A 19,707-nucleotide genomic window follows, 5' to 3' on the forward strand; every position below is an offset into this window, starting at 1 on the left:
TGAAAATTGTGAAGTATAATTTGGAGCATTAGATGGGAATCACAGTGAAAGTTACTTTATTAGGTCAGATCACAAGAATCACCAAAGGAAACTGAGAGAACAGAAACTACAACAAGACCTTCATAGGGAAGAGTAAATGGAAAATAAAATAGGCTGTAATTAAACTGTTGAAGTTGTGTTCACAAGTCTGAAAGTCTTTTTTTTTTTCTAAGTAAAATTTTGTTGTACATAATTAAATGCCTTCATACCACCCTCTCCCCCTTCCCTTTGCTGTTAAACCAAATTATGGAAGCATTTTTCTGCCTGTAATATAGACTTCGTAGACTTAAAACCAGCTTTCCATGATCTTTAGTGATCCTTTTGACCACCAATGAATGCCTCAATTTTCAGTATGCCGTTTGAACAGAACACCTCAGGTAATTCTAATGAAGTCTATCCCCAATTTTAGCTGTCTGCCAAGTGTAGCTTTATTACTTTATAATAGGATACTTGTGTTAAGTTTGAATGCTTTTGATGTGTAATGTGTTTGTAAGAATCTATCAATATTATTTTGGCTTGCATTACCCTTCCAGTGATGTGGTTGCTGTGTTCTGATGGAAGTGGCAATTTCAGTATGTACTGCATCTTCACATGCCCCCATTTCTTTTCACTTAGAGCTTTGTGAAGGTGGATGGAAGTAGTAGATCTTGAGGAAGGAGTGTCTTTGTCAATCTGAAATTATATAATTAAATATGATAAAATTCAGTTAAGGAGGCTCGAGGCAGTTTTTTTGGACTTAGGGTGGAAGTTTTGAAATTACAATCTCGCATACAAGTAAACTTCGATCTCCTTCATACTACATCATCATTTCAACATATGATCAAAGTTAATTTTCTCATCGGTTTTCAAGCAACAGCTGTTACCATAGCAATGGAAGCGCATAGCCTCTCATTTTAAACATTGTCGATTATCTCGAAATCTAGTCAGACACTTAATGACAAAACTTAATCTAGACAACTTGTGGGCGAAATAAGAAAAAAATCTGTAAGAGCGTTTTCAAGTAAATAATGAATCAATTTTTACGGGGTGATTTTGTTTATTCCATCATTTTTCACCAATATCTTTGGCAAAATAAAACTTGACACTTTGTCTTTTCTGTTAAAAGGTCATTCGTCATAGCAAAACATTCTAAATGTACATTGATGAGCTTCATGGGTGTCTCCGATTTTAAGATATTTATGTTTGAAAACATTTAAAATAAAGCGCAAATGAATGAAAAAGTTCCTACTTTCTATAAATCAAGATATCTTAAAAATACCCCGGCAGATTTTTCTGTTAAATTACAAGCGGTTAGAGTAAGAATTCTTTTCGATATTGACGCAAGTTTTAGGCTCAAGAACCGAAACCGGTGTTAGATAAGAAGGTTGAATCTTGGTCAAGTTTCAGTCATTATTCGCTTTCTCCGAACAAGAGTTTTATTTTGTTTGTCCTGGTCAGGGTAGTAAATTAAATTTCATGTTCACTTTACTCCATGCGACTTCGGGTGACAAAAAAACGTGGCAGCGTGAAGTCTTCTCAGGACAAAGATTGATCCTTTACCGAGGGCAAATAATAAACATTTTTTTCTTTTTTTTTAAACCCTCGGTAAAAGATCAATTCTCATACCCTGTATGCTCGATGATTCATTTATCATGAGCGGGAAAAATGAACAACAATTTGACCAAAATGCATTTGTGATAAGAATAGTTTCACAACCTTTCACACAACCAGTGTCGATAATTAGACATCATACTTGTCATCTGCTTTTTTGCTCTAGGGCTTTTTCGCTTTTAAATCTTATTTTAGGTTGGGACGTACGGTGGCCCACAAGTGCACTCCGAATTCCAAATGACACTCCCAATCCTAAACCTCACTCCGAATTCTTAAACCTCACTCCGAATTGTAAAAACTCACTCCGAATTCTAAAAACTCACTCCAAATTCTTAAAACTCACTCCGAATTCTAAAAACTCACTCCGAATTCTAAAAACTCACTCCAAATTCTTAAAACTCACTCGGAATTCTAAAAACTCACTCCGAATTCTAAAAACTCACTCCAAATTCTTAAAACTCACTCCGAATTCTAAAAACTCACTCCGAATTCTTAAACCTCACTCCGAATTCTAAAAACTCACTCCGAATTCTGTTGAGCTAGAATCGCCAGGGACTAGGTTTTCGAAATGTATCACGGGATATTAGCTACATTTTCAAGATGGTGGCGGCAAACTTGACACCATCACTAAAATGTGAAGTTTGCACAGCAACAGTGACGCTTTACAGCAAATTTTGTGCCACCTGTGGTGCTGAACTTGATGAAGAAACACTAGCACTGAAATATTATTTCAACGAAGGATACGAGTACGAGGTTATTTTTTGCTTTTTGCTGAAATACCACGGAATAGAAATGAGCCTGCGAACGCTCAAGGATAGATTCAAGTCACTTGGCCCTCGACGACGGAAACTATTGGATTCAAATGACCATAATGTCAGAGCTAGAATACAGGAGGAGTTAGATGGGCCTGGCTGTTTATCAGGCTACAGGAGCATGTGGCATACGTTGCGCCGTGAGGGTTATCAGGTGTCGAGGCAAGCAGTGGCGACATGCTTACAAGAAATGGACCCTGAGGGGTGCGAAAGAAGACGAAGGCAGAAGCTCAAGAGAAGAGTTTACACTAATCCAGGACCGAACTACTGTTGGCATGTTGATGGGTATGATAAATTGAAACCTGACGGGTTCCCAGTCCATGGCTGTATTAACGGTTACGGATTACTGTTTGTTCTATCCAATTTTAACCATATTACCTTTCGGCTGTAACCGTCAATACAGCCATGGACTGGGAAGCTGTCAGGTTTCAATTTATCATACCCATCAATATGCCAACAGTATGCCACAATATGCCACATGCTCCTGTAGCCCGATAAACAGCCAGGCCCATCTAACTTCTCCTGTATTCTAGCTCTGACATCCTGGTCATTTGAATCCAATAGTTTCCGTCGTCGCGTCTTAGATAAGACGCGTCTTACTTTCTCCCGTATAAATGACCCTATTGACTTCAAGCTGAAAACCTTGTTGGCTTTCGCTGATGACCGCGTTAGCCCTGAAACGAATTCGTTCAACCACATGACCAAGTGACAAAGACAAAACCGGCATTTCGGAGAAGCGACCAAGTCAAGCTTGAAGCTTTACTTCTCGTTTTTCTTTCTTGCTTGAAATATTTTTGGCCGTCTGGTGATGGAAGGGCATCATTAAGCCTGGAAATCTGCAAATCACAAGCATCCCTCAAAGAAGCGAGGAATGTGTTGCTTTCGGACTGATAAATAGTGCTTTTTTCAGCGCTCGAGGTGACAGTTTACAGCCGGAGACAAGCCAAGCCAGACCAAAGTCTATTATTACCTCTTCTCTAATACTGACCGGACAGTATCAATCTAAAAATGGTACCCACGTCAGTTGTGGCTCATTTGCCAAAGCGTGTGGTGGTCGAAGTTTGGAAATGAAAAGGTGATTTTTACTCGCGAAGCGAGGTTAATAAATTTGTCGGGCCGAGCTGCCCCGAGCGGAGCTAAGCCGCGCGAATTCGAGCGAAAAATATATTTATTTATTATATAAACAACAGTGAAATACCGGGTGAGCTTTCGCGCGAAAACGTGATATCTTCACACATGAAGAAAAACATGTTATTCTCACATGTGAAAATAACACCGTTACTATGGTTACATAATAAATCGCACCTTTCGCAGCGAAAATGAAATGGTTTGGTATTTCATCGGTGTTTATATAATAAATAGAATATTACATGGCCGCTTGGAGATACGAAATTTCTCTTCTCGTGTTGAAAAATATTTCACAAGTGAGCGCAGCGAACGAGTGAAATATTTTTCAACACGAGAAGAGAAATTTCGTATCTCCGCGCGGCCATGTAATATCCTCTATATATATATATATCTTTGAAGGTGTCCGCACTTTGTGACATCAGACTGTCTGGCGTCGTCTGAAAAAACTTTGCATACATCGGAAAAAATATGCGTGCATGATCAAATTTCAACTGCAATGTTCATCAATATTCACTGGATACAGAACTATCTCTCCAGAATCTTTTCCCTTTCTTTTAGAAATCTTTTTTTGTGAAAGATTGCATTGAAGAAATTACACGTTTTGTGGCCGCGGTAAAATAATTTTCCGTGGGAAATAAATTCATCGAACACGACAGCGCTGCACGCCCATTGTACATTTCATCGCGTCAGAAATAGATTTTTAACCGCAAACTAGCCTGTGGAACTACCAAAAGACCATGCTCATCAAAATAGTTGCTATGTTCAGAAACCTTTTAATGTCCTCATTTGATGCTACAACACGAAAGAGGGCTTTCCACCCAGCCCCAGCTTCGCGAGGTTTTGCGAGTCACGTATTGCTAGTATATATATATAATATGTGTATATATGTTTATATCTTTGAAGGTGTCCGCACAGTGACGTCAGACTGTCTGGCGTCGTCTGGAGCAAAATTTGCATACATCGAAAAAAATTTGCGTGCATGATCAAATTTCAACTGCAATGTTGATCAATATTCACTGGATACAGAACTATCTCTCCAGAATCTTTTCCCTTTCTTTTAGAAATCTTTTTTGTGAAAGAGTGCATTAAAGAAATTCCACGTTTTGTGACCGCGGTAAATAATTTTCCGTGGGAAATAAATTAATCGAACACGACAGCGCTGCACGCCCGTTGTACATTACGTCACGACAGAAATAGATTTTCAACCGCAAACGATAGTTCTGTATCCAGTGAATATTGATCAACATTGAAGTTGAAATTTGATCATAAATTAGTTTTTAGCAGATGCTCAAAATCTTGCACAACACGCTGTAAAAATTTGCGCCCTTTTGCAAGATTCAATCCATTTCCATCCTAGCCATCTGCAGCCAAAAGTGATTGATCGCAGTTTCTGGGCACTAGTTGTGTTATTCTTATATAAAACAAACCATTATTTTAATGTGCCAACCAATAAAAATATGTTTTTTCATTACTCAACGTCTCACTTCAAATACGCTATATTACCCTTATCTTAAATGGAAAAAGGTCATCGAGGTTTTGCTGTATATTAACTAAAAGAGCTCAAACATTTGACCAAAACCCTGCAATTTAACGTTAAATCACTGTTGTTACAGCACTTCGGTTAAACTGTTAGGTGATTTCTCGGCTGAATATTAATTTATAATCAGGTTTTAGGAGATGCTCAAAATCTCGCACAACACGCTTGAAAAATTCGCGCCCTTTGCAAGTTTCAATCCATTTCCATCCTAGCCATCTGCACCCAAAAGTGATTGATCGCAGTTTCTGTGCACTAGTTGTGTTATTCTTAAATAAAACAAACCATTATTCCTCGCGAAGCGAGGGCCGAAGGCCCGAGCGTAGCGAGGTTAATAAATTTGTCGGGCCGAGCCGGCCCGAGCGGAGCTAAGCCGCGCGAATTCGAGCGAAAAATATATTTATATATATATATATATGTGTATATATATGTTTATATCTTTGAAGGTGTCCGGACAATGACGTCAGACTGTCTGGCGTCGTCTGCAGGAAAATTTGCATACATCGAAAAAAATTTGCGTGCATGATCAATTTCAACTGCAATGTTCATCAATATTCACTGGATACAGAACTATCTATCCAGAATTTTTTCCCTTTCTTTTTGAAATCTTTTTTGTGAAAGAGTGCATTAAAGAAATTACACGTTTTGTGGCCTCAGTAAATAATTTTCCGTGGGAAATAAATTCATCGAACACGACAGCGCTGCACGCCCGTTGTACATTACGTCGCGTCAGAAATAGATTTTCAACCGCAAACTAGCCCGTGGAACTATGAAACACCATGCTCACCAAAAAAAATCTTATGCGCCTTTTAATCTCCTCGTTTGATGCTAAAAATACGAGTAAAGAGGGCTTTCCACCCAGCCCCAGCTTCGCGAGGTTTTGCGAGTCACGTATTTCTAGTATTAATGTGACAACCAATAAAAATATGATTTTCCATTACTCAACGTCTCACTTCAAATGCGCTATATTCCCCTTATATTACAGTCGAACCAGGTCAAGCGTACCCCCCTAGACCCTATTAATGGATCGATTATTTGAAAATTGAACCGATTAGTCGTTTCAAAGAATGCATTCATTTATTCATTGTTAGCGCGGATCGATGTTCAAATTAAAATTCGTATAACATAGATCCGCGCTAACAGTAAAAGCAATAGCCTGTAAAACTCAAACTACAGTACATAATTGAAACAGCTCGTTCGTTAAAACTGTTCCTGCGTGTTGTTGACACATTCATATAATTCGTTATGCAAATTTGGTCATGGCAAGAGCACAAAGTCAAGCGCTTGCAAATGAGTCGGGTTGAAAAATTCCAATTTATCTTTCATGTATAGCTAGCATTACCCACCTTGTAGCATGAAAAAGTTTGGTATGTATTATTATTTCACCAGACTGTCCATTATACCGCGACGAATAGCGCAACACATGTGCTGCCATTGTCAAAGGTCAACTGAAATGAACATGTTCGCATACTTTTCGCCAAATTAATTTGCATAAACCTCAAAAAGAGAACCGTTTATTATGATAAAACGCTTCCAGTCCTCTTTAATTTTTGTTTTTGAATAACTAACGGAAAAAACGCAAGTGTACAAACGTAAAATGTCCATTTAGTGATCATTAGTGAGTTTAAACTTACGCGACAGGACCACCGTGCCCGGTTTAAAATGGCAAATTTTTTTTCTGACAGTACGCGTATCAACAGAAATCTGCTTTTTGGAAAATTCATTGTTATATAAGTCAAGAATTCCCGCTCTGAATATATTAAGAGGGGTTTTTCCCGCGGGCTTTCTGGTTTTCTGGTTTCATGTATTGTTCGTATAATCCAATCAGAAATCTAATTTTGATTTGAATACTTGAAACGACTAACGGGTTCAATTTTCAAATAATAGATTCATTAATAGAATCTAGGGGGGTACGCTTGACCTGGTTCGACTGTAACGGGAACATGGTCACCGAGGTTTTGCTGTATATTGGCTAAAAGAGCTGAAACATTTGACCAAAATCCTGCCCTTTAACGTTAAATCACTGTTGTTAGAGCACTTCGATTAAACTATGAAGTGATTTCTAGGCAGAATATTAAATTTATAATCAGTTTTTAGGAGATGCTGAAAATCTCGCACAACACGCTTGAAAAATTCGCGCCCTTTGGAAGATTCAATCCACTTCCATCTTAGCCATCTGCAGCCAAAAGTGATTGATCGCAGTTTCTGGGCACTAGTTGTGTTATTCTTATATAAAACAAACCATTATTTTCATGTCCCAACCAATAAAAATATGTTTTTTCATTACTCAACGTCTCACTTCAAAAACGCTATATTGCCCTTATCTTAAATGGAAAAAGGTCATCGAGGTTTTGCTGTATATTAACTAAAAGAGCTCAAACATTTGACCAAAACCCTGCACTTTAACGTTAAATCACTGTTGTTAGAGCACTTCGCTTAAACTGTTAGGTGATTTCTCGGCTGAATATTAATTCATAATCAGGTTTTAGGAGATGCTCAAAATCTCGCACAACACGCTTGAAAAATTCGCGCCCTTTGCAAGTTTCAATCCATTTCCATCCTAGCCATCTGCACCCAAAAGTGATTGATCGCAGTTTCTGTGCACTAGTTGTGTTATTCTTAAATAAAACAAACCATTATATTAATGTGACAACCAATAAAAATATGATTTTCCATTACTCAACGTCTCACTTCAAATGCGCTATATTCCCCTTATATTAACGGGAACATGGTCACCGAGCTTTTGCTGTATATTGGCTAAAAGAGCTGAAACATTTGACCAAAATCCTGCCCTTTAACGTTAAATCACTGTTGTTAGAGCACTTCGATTAAACTATGAAGTGATTTCTAGGCAGAATATTAAATTTATAATCAGTTTTTACGAGATGCTCAAAATCTCGCACAACACGCTTCAAAAATTCGCGCCCTTTGGAAGATTCAATCCACTTCCATCTTAGCCATCTGCAGCCAAAAGTGATTGATCGCAGTTTCTGGGCACTAGTTGTGTTATTCTTATATAAAACAAACCATTATTTTAATGTGCCAACCAATAAAAATATGTTTTTTCATTACTCAACGTCTCACTTCAAAAACGCTATATTGCCCTTATCTTAAATGGAAAAAGGTCATCGAGGTTTTGCTGTATATTAACTAAAAGAGCTCAAACATTTGACCAAAACCCTGCACTTTAACGTTAAATCACTGTTGTTAGAGCACTTCGGTTAAACTGTTAGGTGATTTCTCGGCTGAATATTAATTTATAATCAGGTTTTAGGAGATGCTCAAAATCTCGCACAACACGCTTGAAAAATTCGCGCCCTTTGAAAGTTTCAATCCATTTCCATCCTAGCCATCTGCACCCAAAAGTGATTGATCGCAGTTTCTGTGCACTAGTTGTGTTATTCTTAAATAAAACAAACCATTATATTAATGTGACAACCAATAAAAATATGATTTTCCATTACTCAACGTCTCACTTCAAATGCGCTATATTCCCCTTATATTAACGGGAACATGGTCACCGAGGTTTTGCTGTATATTGGCTAAAAGAGCTGAAACATTTGACCAAAATCCTGCCCTTTAACGTTAAATCACTGTTGTTAGAGCACTTCGATTAAACTATGAAGTGATTTCTAGGCAGAATATTAAATTTATAATCAGTTTTTAGGAGATGCTGAAAATCTCGCACAACACGCTTGAAAAATTCGCGCCCTTTGGAAGATTCAATCCACTTCCATCTTAGCCATCTGCAGCCAAAAATGATTGATCGCAGTTTCTGGGAACTAGTTGTGTTATTCTTAAATAAAACAAACCATTATTTTAATGTCCCAACCAATAAAAATATGTTTTTTCATTACTCAACGTCTCACTTCAAATACGCTATATCGGCCTTATCTTAAATGGAAAAAGGTCATCGAGGTTTTGCTGTATATTAACTAAAAGAGCTCAAACATTTGACCGAAACCCTGCAATTTAACGTTAAATCACTGTTGTTAGAGCACTTCGGTTAAACTGTTACGTGATTTCTCGGCTGAATATTAATTTATAATCAGGTTTTAGGAGATGCTCAAAATCTCGCACAACACGCTTGAAAAATTTGCGCCCTTTGCAAGTTTCAATCCATTTCCATCCTAGCCATCTGCACCCAAAAGTGATTGATCGCAGTTTCTGTGCACTAGTTGTGTTGTTCTTAAATAAAACAAACCATTATATTAATGTGACAACCAATAAAAATATGATTTTCCATTACTCAACGTCTCACTTCAAATGCGCTATATTGCCCTTATATTAACGGGAACATGGTCACCGAGGTTTTGCTGTATATTGGCTAAAAGAGCTCAAACATTTGACCAAAATCCTGCCCTTTAACGTTAAATCACTGTTGTTAGAGCACTTCGATTAAACTATGAAGTGATTTCTCGGCAGAATATTAATTTATAATCAGTTTTTAGGAGATGCTGAAAATCTCGCACCACTCGCTTGAAAAATTCGCGCCCTTTGGAAGATTCAATCCACTTCCATCTTAGCCATCTGCAGCCAAAAATGATTGATCGCAGTTTCTGGGAACTAGTTGTGTTATTCTTAAATAAAACAAACCATTATTTTAATGTGCCAACCAATAAAAATGTTTTTTTATTACTCAACGTCTCACTTCAAATACGCTATATTGGCCTTATCTTAAATGGAAAAAGGTCATCGAGGTTTTGCTGTATATTAACTAAAAGAGCTCAAACATTTGACCGAAACCCTGCAATTTAACGTTAAATCACTGTTGTTAGAGCACTTCGGTTAAACTGTTAGGTGATTTCTCGGCTGAATATTAATTTATAATCAGGTTTTAGGAGATGCTCAAAATCTCGCACAACACGCTTGAAAAATTTGCGCCCTTTGCAAGTTTCAATCCATTTCCATCCTAGCCATCTGCACCCAAAAGTGATTGATGGCAGTTTCTGTGCACTAGTTGTGTAGTTCTTGAATAAAACAAACCATTATATTAATGTGAAAACCAATAAAAATATGATTTTCCATTACTCAACGTCTCACTTCAAATGCGCTATATTGCCCTTATATTAACGGGAACATGGTCACCGAGGTTTTGCTGTATATTGGCTAAAAGAGCTCAAACATTTGACCAAAATCCTGCCCTTTAACGTTAAATCACTGTTGTTAGAGCACTTCGATTAAACTATGAAGTGATTTCTCGGCAGAATATTAATTTATAATCAGTTTTTAGGAGATGCTGAAAATCTCGCACCACACGCTTGAAAAATTCGCGCCCTTTGGAAGATTCAATCCACTTCCATCTTAGCCATCTGCAGCCAAAAATGATTGATCGCAGTTTCTGGGAACTAGTTGTGTTATTGTTAAATAAAACAAACCATTATTTTAATGGCCAACCAATAAAAATGTTTTTTTATTACTCAACGTCTCATTTCAAATACGCTATATTGGCCTTATCTTAAATGGAAAAAGGTCATCGAGGTTTTGCTGTATATTAACTAAAAGAGCTAAAACATTTGACCGAAACCCTGCAATTTAACGTTAAATCACTGCTGTTAGAGCACTTCGGTTAAACTGTTACGTGATTTCTCGGCTGAATATTAATTTATAATCAGGTTTTAGGAGATGCTCAAAATCTCGCACAACACGCTTGAAAAAATCGCGCCCTTTGAAAGTTTCAATCCATTTCCATCCTAGCCATCTGCACCCAAAAGTGATTGATCGCAGTTTCTGTGCACTAGTTGTGTTATTCTTAAATAAAACAAACCATTATATTAATGTGAACACCAATAAAAATATGATTTTCCATTACTCAACGTCTCACTTTAAATGCGCTATATTGCCCTTATATTAACGGGAACATGGTCACCGAGGTTTTGCTGTATACTGGCTAAAAGAGCTGAAACATTTGACCAAAATCCTGCCCTTAAACGTTAAATCACTGTTTTTAGAGCACTTCGACTAAACTATAAAGTGATTTCTCGGCAGAATAATAATTTATAATCAGTTTTTAGCAGATGCTCAAAATCTCGCACAACACGCTGTAAAAATTTGCGCTCTTTGCAAGATTCAATCCATTTCCATCCTAGCCATCTGCAGCCAAAAGTGATTGATCGCAGTTTCTGGGCACTAGTTGTGTCATTCTTAAATAAAACAAACCATTATTTTAATGTGCCAACCAATAAAAATATGATTTTTCATTACTCAACGTCTCACTTCAAATACGCTATATTGCCCTTATATTAAAGGGAACACGGTCACCAAGGTTTTGTTGTATATTGGCTAAAAGAGCTTAAACATTTGACCAAAACCCTGCCCTTTAACGTTAAATCACTGCTGTTAGAGCACTTCGGTTAAACTGTGAAGTGATTTCTCGGCAGAATATTAATTTATAATCAGTTTTTAGGAGATGCTCAAAATCTCGCATCACACGCTTAAAAAATTCGCGTCCTTTGCAAGTTTCATTCAAGCCATTTCCATCTTAGTGATCTGCAGCCAAAAATAATTGATTGCAGTTTCTGGGCACTAGTTGTGTTATTCTTAAATAAAACAAACCATTATTTTAATGTGCCAACCAATAAAAATATGATTTTTCATTACTCAACGTCTCACTTCAAATACGCTATATTGCCCTTATATTAAAGGGAACACGGTCACCAAGGTTTTGTTGTATATTGGCTAAAAGAGCTTAAACATTTGACCAAAACCCTGCCCTTTAACGTTAAATCACTGCTGTTAGAGCACTTCGGTTAAACTGTGAAGTGATTTCTCGGCAGAATATTAATTTATAATCAGTTTTTAGGAGATGCTCAAAATCTCGCATCACACGCTTAAAAAATTCGCGTCCTTTGCAAGTTTCATTCAAGCCATTTCCATCTTAGTGATCTGCAGCCAAAAATAATTGATTGCAGTTTCTGGGCACTAGTTGTGTTATTCTTAAATAAAACAAACCATTATTTTAATGTGCCAACCAATAAAAATATGATTTCTCATTACTCAACGTCTCACTTCAAATACGCTATATTGGCCTTATCTTAAATGGAACACGGTCACCGAGGTTTTACTGTATATTGGCTAAAAGAGCTCAAACATTTGACCAAAACCCTGCCCTTTAACGATTAATCACTGTTGTTAGAGCACTTCGGTTAAACTGTGAAGTGATTTCTCGGCAGAATATTAATTTATAATCAGGTTTTAGGAGATGCTCAAAATCTCGCACAACACGCTTGAAAAATTCGCGCCCTTTCCAAGTTTCAATCCATTTCCATCCTAGCCATCTGCAGCCAAAAATGATTGATCACAGTTTCTGGGTAATAGTTGTGTTATTCTTAAATAAAACAAACCATTATTTTAATGTGCCAACCAATAAAAATATTTTTTTTCATTACTCAACGTCTACTTCAAATACCCTATGTTGCCCTTATATTACAGGGAACACGGTCACCGAGGTTTTGCTGTATATTGGCTAAAAGAGCTCAAGCATTTGACTAAAACCCTGCCCTTTAACGTCAAATCACTGTTGTTAGAGCACTTCGGTTAAACTATAAAGTGATTTCTCGGCAGAATATTAATTTATAATCAGTTTTTAGGAGATGCTCCAAATCTCCCACCACAAGCTTGAAAAATTAGCGCCCTTTCCAAGTTTTAATCCATTTCAATCCTAGCCATCTGCAGCCAAAAGTGATTGATCGCTGTTTCTGGGCACTAGTTGTGTTATTCTTAAATAAAAGAAACCATTATTTTAATGTGCCGACCAATAAAAATATGATTTTTCATTACTCAACGTCTCACTTCAAATACGCTATATTGCCCTTATATTAAAGGAAACACGGTCACCGATTTTTTGCTGTATATTGGCTAAAAGAGCTCAAACATTTGACCGAAACCCTGCCCTTTAACGTTAAATCACTGTTGTTAGAGCACTTCGGTTAAACTATGAAGTGATTTTTCGGCAGAATATTAATTTATACTCCGTTTTTAGGAGATGCTCAAAATCTCGCATCACACGCTTAAAAAATTCGCGCCCATTGGAAGACTCAATACATTTCCATCCTGGCCATCTGCAGCCAAAAATGATTGATTGCAGTTTCTGGGAACTAGTGGTTTTATTCTTAAATAAAACAAACCATTATTTTAATGTGCCAACCAAAAAAAATATGTTTTTTCATTACTCAACGTCTCACTTCAAATACGCTATATTGCCCTTATCTTAAATGGAACACGGTCACCGAGGTTTTGCTGTATATTGGCTAAAAGAGCTCAAACATTTAACCAAAACCCTGCCCTTTAACGTTAAATAACTGTTGTTAGAGCACTTCGATTAAACTATGAAGTGATTTCTCGGCAGAATATTTATTTATAATCAGTTTTTAGGAGATGCTCAAAATCTCGCATCACACGCTTGAAAAATTTGCGCCCTTTGCAAGTTTCAATCCATTTCCATCTTGGTCATCTGTAGCCAAAAATGATTGATTGCAGTTTCTGGGCACTAGTTGTGTTATTCTTAAATAAAACAAACCATTATTTTAATGTGTCAACCAATAAAAATATGTTTTTTCATTACTTAACGTCTCACTTCAAATACGCTATATTGCCCTTATCTTAAATGGAACACGGTCACCGAGGTTTTGCTGTATATTGGCTAAAAGACCTCAAACATTTGTCCTAAACCCTACCCTTTAACGTTAAATCACTGTTGTAAGAGCACTTCGATTAAACTATGAAGTGATTTCTCGGCAGAATATTAATTTATAATCAGTTTTTAGGAGATGCTCAAAATCTCGCATCACACGCTTGAAAAATTTGCGCCCTTTGCAAGTTTCAATCCATTTCCATCTTAGCCATCTGCAGCCAAAAATGATTGATTGCAGTTTCTGGGCACTAGTTGTGTTATTCTTAAATAAAACAAACCATTATTTTAATGTGCCAACCAATAAAAATATGTTTTTTCATTTCTCAACGTCTTACTTTAAATACGCTATATTGCCCTTATCTTAAATGGAACACGGTCACCGAGGTTTTGCCGTATATTGGCTAAAAGAGCTCAAACATTTGACCAAAACCCTGCCCTTTAACGTTAAATCACTGTTGTTAGAGCACTTCGATTAAACTATGAAGTGATTTCTCGGCGGAATATTAATTTATAATCAGTTTTTTGGAGATGCTCAAAATCTCGCATTACACGCTTCAAAAAGTGGCGCCCTTTGCAAGTTTCAATCCATTTCCATCTTAGTCATCTGCAGCCAAAAATGATTGATTGCAGTTTCTGGGCACTAGTTGTGTTATTCTTAAATAAAACAAACCATTATTTTAATGTGCCAACCAATAAAATTATGTTTTTTCATTACCCAACGTCTCACTTCAAATACGCTATATTGCCCTTATCTTAAATGGAACACGGTCACCGAGGTTTTGCTGTAAATTTGCTAGAAGAGCTGAAAAATTTGACCAAAACCCTGCCCTTTAACGTTAAATCACTGTTGTTAGAGCACTTCGATTAAACTATTAAGTGATTTCTCGGCAAAATATTAATTTATAATCAATTTTTAGGAGATGCTCAAAATCTCGCACCACACGCTTGAAACATTTGCGCCCTTTGCAAGTCTCAATCCATTTCCATCTTAGTCATCTGCAGCCAAAAATGATTGATTGCAGTTTCTGGGCTTTAGTTGTGTTATTCTTAAATAAAACAAACCATTATTTTAATGTACCAACCAATAACAATATGTCTTTTGATTACCCAACGTCTCACTTCAAATACGTTATATTGCCCTTATCTTAAATGGAACACGGTCACCGAGGTTTTGCTCTATATTAAATAAAACAGCTCAAACTTTTGACCAAAACCCTGCCCTTTAACGTTAAATCACTGTTGTTAGAGCACTTCGATTAAACTATTAAGTGATTTCTCGGCAGAATATTAATTTATAATCAGTTTTTACGAGATGCTTAAAATCTCCCATCACACGCTTGAAAAATGGGCGCCCTCTTCATGTTTCAATCAATTTCCATTATAGTCATCTGCAGCCAAAAATGATTGATTGCAGTTTCTGGGCTTTAGTTGTGTTATTCTTAAGTAAAACAAACCATTATTTTAATGTGCCAACCAATAAAAATATGTTCTTTTATTACTCAACGTCTCACTTCAAATACGCTATATTTCCTTTATCTTAAATGGAACACGGTCACCGAGGTTTTGCTGTATATTGGCTAAAAGAACTCAAACATTTGACAAAAACCCTGCCCTTTAACCTTAAATCACTGTTGTTAGGGCACTTGGGTTAAACTATAAAGTGATTTCTCGGCAGAATATTAATTTATAATCAGGTTTTAGGAGATGCTGAAAATCTCGCACCACACGCTTGAAAAGTTCGAGCCCTTTGCAAGTTTCAATCCATTTCCATCCTAGCCATCTGCAGCCAAAAATGATTGATTGCTTTTTTCGGGCACTAGTTGTGTTATTCTTAAATAAAACAAACCATTATTTTAATCTGCCAAGCAATAAAAATATGTTTTTTCATTACTCAACGGCTCACTTCAAATACGGTATATTGCCCTTATCTTAAATGGAACACGGTAACCGAAGTTTTCCTGTATATTGGCTAGAAGAGCTCAAAACTTTGACCAAAACCATGCCCTTTAACGTTAAATCACTGTTGTTAGAGCACTTCGATTAAACTATTAAGTGATTTCTCGGCAAAATATTAATTTATAATCAATTTTTAGGAGATGCTCAAAATCTCGCACCACACGCTTGAAACATTTGCGCCCTTTGCAAGTCTCAATCCATTTCCATCTTAGTCATCTGCAGCCAAAAATGATTGATTGCAGTTTCTGGGCTTTAGTTGTGTTATTCTTAAATAAAACAAACCATTATTTTAATGTGCCAACCAATAAAAATATGTTTTTTGATTACCCAACGTCTCACTTCAAATACGCTATATTGCCCTTATCTTAAATGGAACACGGTCACCGAGGTTTTGCTGTATATTGGGTAAAAGAGCTCAAACATTTGACCAAAACCCTGCCCTTTAACGTTAAATCACTGTTGTTAGAGCACTTCGATTAAACTATTAAGTGATTTCTCGGCAGAATATTAATTTATAATCAGTTTTTACGAGATGCTTAAAATCTCCCATCACACGCTTGAAAAATGGGCGCCCTCTTCACGTTTCAATCAATTTCCATTATAGTCATCTGCCGCCAAAAATGATTGATTGCAGTTTCTGGGCTTTAGTTGTGTTATTCTTAAATAAAACAAACCATTATTTTAATGTGCCAACCAATAAAAATATGTTCTTTCATTACTCAACGTCTCACTTCAAATACGCTATATTTCCTTTATCTTAAATGGAACACGGTCACCGAGGTTTTGCTGTATATTGGCTAAAAGAACTCAAACATTTGACAAAAACCCTGCCCTTTAACCTTAAATCACTGTTGTTAGGGCACTTGGGTTAAACTATAAAGTGATTTCTCGGCAGAATATTAATATATAATCAGGTTTTAGGGAGATGCTCAAAATCTTGCATCACAAGCTTGAAAAATTTGCCCCCCTTGCAAGTTTCAATCCATTTCTATCTTAGTCATCTGCAGCCAAAAATGATTGATTGCAGTTTCTGGGCACTAGTTGTGTTATTTTTTAATAAAACAAACCATTATTTTAATGTGCCAATCACTAAAAATATGTTTTTTCATTACTTAACGTCTCACTTCAAATACGCTATATTGCCCTTATTTTAAATGGAACACAGTAACCGAGGTTTTGCTGTATATTGGGTAAAAGAGCTCAAACATTTGACAAAAACCCTGCCCTTTAACGTTAAATCACTGTTGATAGATTACTTCGGTTAAACTATGAAGTGATTTCTCGGCACTATTCATACTTTATTAATATTCATTAGCCCGCGTGCATAGTATATAAGCATGTGTTAATTATTCATAGTTGTCAGTTTTGCCTAACTGTGGTTGGAATCGGTGGAAGATGTCCGAGCGTCCGTCCCAAGTGAACGACCCTGCGAGGGCCCAGGAAATTTTACAGCCACTTCAAGGCGCTGTTGAACAGGCTGCTCCGCTGGTGCAACTTCAGGAGCAACTGCGAGCGGGGATATTGCGGCCCAAAGTTCTGCCCGAGAAAACGTTAATGAGACGAGTACGTTGAACAGCTCGACAGTCAACCTTGAAGTGTATATTCGCCTACAATGTTTTAGTTTTGTATTCTAGCCGGGGTTTGTTGCTTATTTTTTGTTTGCCCAACATTACATTTTCTCGTTATGTTTTTCCCGTTACTGGGGAGCCGGTTTTAAATTTCGCGCTTGGAGCACATGGTCGGCGCGTATTCTTCTGGGTTAGCCACGATACAGTTCTTTTAAATGTTTGGGCGATAGTCTGTTGTTTTCTATTATGTTTTGCTGTTGCACTCAGTTGTTTTCTCCTTTTTGTTTTTTCTTATGAATTAGGGTTGCGATATATTTGGGACCGGTTTGTGTTGGAGGAACGTGGAAATTGTTTATGCTGTTTGCACCTTTCCTTACTTGTCCCTTGAGGGGCGCGGAATGTGCGGCCTCGGCCGAGGTCCGTTTTAGTCTCACAGTGGTGTTCCGTTTTGCTTGTCTGGCCAAATAGTGGCGTGGACTGTTTGAGCAGTGCGTCGTGGACTTCTGCTCCGTGCCACGGGGTGGCGTAAAAAAAAAAAATCGGTCGAGGACCGATGGAGCAGTGTGTCGAGGACCTCTGCTCTGTGCCACGAGGTGGCGTGGAAAAAAAAAAGGGAAAGGAAAAATCGGTCGAGGACCGTTCGAGCAGTGTGTCGAGGACTTCTACTCTGCGCCACGAGGTGGCGTAAAAAAAAAAAAAAAAAATCGGTCGAGGACCGATCGAACAGCGTGTCGGAGACTTCTGCTCTGTGCCACGAGATGGCGTGGGAAAAAAAGGGAAAATGGGAAATCGGTCGAGGAGCGATCGAGCTGTGGGTCGAGGACTTCTGCTCTGTGCCAAGGGGCGGCGTGGAAAATAAACAAACAAAAAAAACAAAACAAAAGGAAAACACGAAATATGCGGTCGAGGACCGATAGGGAGGTGTGTCGAGAAATTTTGCCCTGTGCCACGAGGTGGCGTGGAAAGGAAAACAAAAAATCGGTCGGGCACCACTTGTGCAATGAGTTTTCTTTTCGCTCTGTGCCGTGTGGTGGCGTAAGAATGGAAGGCGACAAGCAAACCATCTTTAAGGACATTGAGGAGTTACTTGGTGTTTTCTTTCTTTTGTGGGTCCTGCCCGCGACGGTCGGGGCACTAAAGAAGGACTTTGATGAGTGGAAGAAAAAAATGGATGCATCGGAAGTCGAGTCTGCTTTGTCGTGTCTCCAGATGGTGATCGCACGCCCTGCGGCTCTTTTTGACGCATATGCTGCGATCGCCGCTCTGGATGAAGTGGTCAATGTTACGAAGATAAAGAAGGATGAAAGAGCGTCGTGTTATGAAACAGTGCTAAGGCAGTACCGTCCATTGTTGAGCAACCCGTGCCTTCGGCAGGTGTTAATAAAGCTGGTGGCGTCGAAAGAGGAGGCCGAGGTGGCCAAAGTTATTGTTAAGGCAACCAAACGACCCGTTTCGGTGAATCAAGCTTCGTTCACTGGACGGACGCGCAAGGCTCCATACCAAAGGCGCGGCACCAATCTCGGCTTTAGATCACTTTCGGAGAGGAAGTGCTGGGTGTGTGGAAAGGCGGGACACATCTCGCGCTCTTGCCCGGACAAGCGTTAAAGATTGTGAAATCTGTTAAAGTGATGTGTGTTGCAATGGAATTCGGGATTGTCCTTGTATTTGCAATTGAAAATAACAAAATGTAAAGGCACTGTGTAATATGAGTCGTCTTTAGGCTGTGGTCTCGAGGTTGGGAAAATGACCCCACAAGCGTTTTGCCCATAGGCATGCCCTTGAGCCCGATTACTCGGGCTACGGTGGTCATTTTCTCCGAACTCGGGTTTGCAGTCTCTGTTTGAGTACATCATTCTGATCCTTTTTGGTGCTTTTGTTCTAGCCCAAACCAAAACGTCTCAAGGGAGATACGGTGACCTTTATGCCTTTGGAAGCGGAGGGAAAAAGCAGGCTTAAGAAAATACGATGGGTATCCATGGAGGGTAAACCGAGTTCGGAGAAAATGACATCAGAAGACGCTTGTTTCACCCATGTTCAGGGCATTGTGGTGGGGGAAACTCCTAACCTGCGGGATCTGTCGTTTCGCGATCCGGACTCCTTTCAACCTTGGTTCATTTTGTTTTTGTGGCAATAAATTTTGGAGATGCGTTCAAAGCCTGAAATAGTTTGGCATGGTTTTCTCTATAGCATCTATGACGGTCATATTGAAATATTAGTGAGGGTTGGGAAATTAGTTGGGTTGAGGATGGGTAAGGTTGGGGACTTGGGGAACTTATTTTGGTATGATTGTTTGGATTAGCCAGCGAATTCCACGGCGATTGCGGGGCGCAGTCTGGGGTGACTTTCCCATAACTAAATGCTAATGAGTATGCAGGAGGGATAATGAACTATTCATACTTTATTAATATTCATTAGCCCGCGTGCATAGTATATAAGCATGTGTTAATT

General features: G+C 38.1%; 1 pseudogene; it reads left to right on the forward strand.

Annotated features, from left to right (window-relative positions):
* Positions 1-17,044: 17,044 nt before the first annotated feature.
* Positions 17,045-19,492, forward strand: LOC146460487 (uncharacterized; annotated as a pseudogene).
* The last annotated feature ends 215 nt before the right edge of the window (positions 19,493-19,707 follow it).

This window comes from Pavona decussata, unplaced genomic scaffold (genome assembly GCF_977016875.1).
Source record: "Pavona decussata unplaced genomic scaffold, jaPavDecu1.1 SCAFFOLD_213, whole genome shotgun sequence".
NCBI classification, from domain to species: domain Eukaryota; kingdom Metazoa; phylum Cnidaria; class Anthozoa; order Scleractinia; family Agariciidae; genus Pavona; species Pavona decussata.